Genomic DNA, 1,617 nt, shown 5'->3' on the forward strand with positions numbered 1-1,617 from the left:
TGTGTGTGTGTGTGTGTGTGTGTGTTTGCGTATTTGTGTGTGCGCGCGTGTGTGCGTGCGTGCGTGCGTGCGTGTGCGTGATTGGTGTGTACGTGTGTGTGTGCTTGTGTATGTGAGTGTGAATGTGCGTATGCACGCATGTATGTTCACGTGAGTGCATGTACGCGTGAGCGGGGGATGTGGCTGTTTTTTCGACTGCGAAATTGAACTGAGAGTATTCGGCTGTGAGTATTGTATAGCTTTTCTGTAATCACCATCGCCAACTCGCGATTTTTATTTTTTGCGATTTTCTTTGTTTCAGCGACTCCGCCGCTGACCGTCGTCTCGATCGCCGTGAGTTACGAGACATATAACGAGCAGAACGAACCGATAAGGACGGGAAATAGCGACGTTAATAGCGGTCCTGCTAATCGGGGTCCATGACTGACTCCCACATTACGACTACTTCGCTGCTCCTCAAAAGCGTATATGCACAAGAATGAGAAAAGGCTAAACTAACGGCCTTATAAATCGACTTAGTCAGTGCTGTTACGATAAACTTAAGCTAAATAAATTCTAAAATGGCTCAAGCAGCAAAGAAAAACGGACATAAACTATTAGAATCCATTAGATCGTTCGTTATTTGCTACGTGTAGCAACTATAGCATCGACATCGAAATCTAGCTTGGCAAGCATGTCGTGCCAAACTTAATGTACACTAATACATCGAATTAACAATATTCTAAAGGCATTTTAGTTAAAGGCTTCTCACAAATAACCCCTAACAGCAAATACAAAATCAACAACTATAATCGATTGTTAAATTACAAGATGGCTGCCATATTGTATTCTGCAGACGACGCCTTGGCTTGACATCGATACAAACATGACCGAGGGAGACAATGACAGGTTTAGCGGTTACATCAAAGATGTACTTGACGAGATCGCGAAGCGACAAGGTAAGCAATAGCTGGGAGTGCGGCTTGTGGTTTTTTTGCTGCGTGATGTGTGAGATAGTTGTATGGCGAGATGGGGAGACGTCGTAGTAAGCAGTAGCTTGGCAAGCGCGGGCTGTGGTTGTATCTGCATCCTCGTGCAGTGTACGCACCGTCATTCATAGATCCAACGAAATCGTAATTAAAACGCCGATAAAAAACACTATAAACATTTGGCAAAAATTTCCTATTGGTTGACTGAGGAAGATAGCAGGGAAGTTAGCAGGAGAGAAAAATTGATGAAATTTTAGCAGCAAACTGAGGTAGAGAGAAGGGGAGGTGGAAAAGCGGAAGGAACGTCATAATGGTGAATACGCTTTGATCGTTTATGTCTAGTCTATTCTGTTGTGTGATGATGGTTATCGTGTCTAGATTTTGAATACGATCTATCACTCGTCCGAGATGGAAGGTATGGAACACTGGGAGACAACGGAGAGTGGTCAGGCATGATAGGAGAGGTCGTGGCAGGAGTGAGTCATAAAGCAACGTATTGAGCCATAAGCCAACGTGTGTGCATATATGTGTGCTTGTACGTGTTTGTGTTTGTGTTTGTGTTTGTGTGTGGGTGTGTATGTGTGTGTGTGTGTGTGTGTGTGTGTGTGTGTGTGTGTGTGTGTGTGTGTGTGTGTGTGTGTGCGTGCAT

The 1,617-nt window shown here is 44.3% G+C and overlaps 1 long non-coding RNA gene across 1 annotated transcript; it reads left to right on the forward strand.

Annotated features, from left to right (window-relative positions):
• The first annotated feature begins 298 nt into the window (after nucleotides 1–298).
• On the forward strand, nucleotides 299–1,438 carry LOC106810008. The gene is made up of 3 exons (XR_001393942.1): nucleotides 299–333; nucleotides 836–938; nucleotides 1,347–1,438. It is a non-coding gene; the product is annotated as an uncharacterized LOC106810008 (long non-coding RNA).
• Nucleotides 1,439–1,617: the final 179 nt, after the last annotated feature.

This window comes from Priapulus caudatus, unplaced genomic scaffold, assembly GCF_000485595.1.
Source record: "Priapulus caudatus unplaced genomic scaffold, Priapulus_caudatus-5.0.1 Scaffold403, whole genome shotgun sequence".
In the NCBI taxonomy this organism is placed as follows: Eukaryota; Metazoa; Priapulida; class Priapulimorpha; order Priapulimorphida; family Priapulidae; genus Priapulus; species Priapulus caudatus.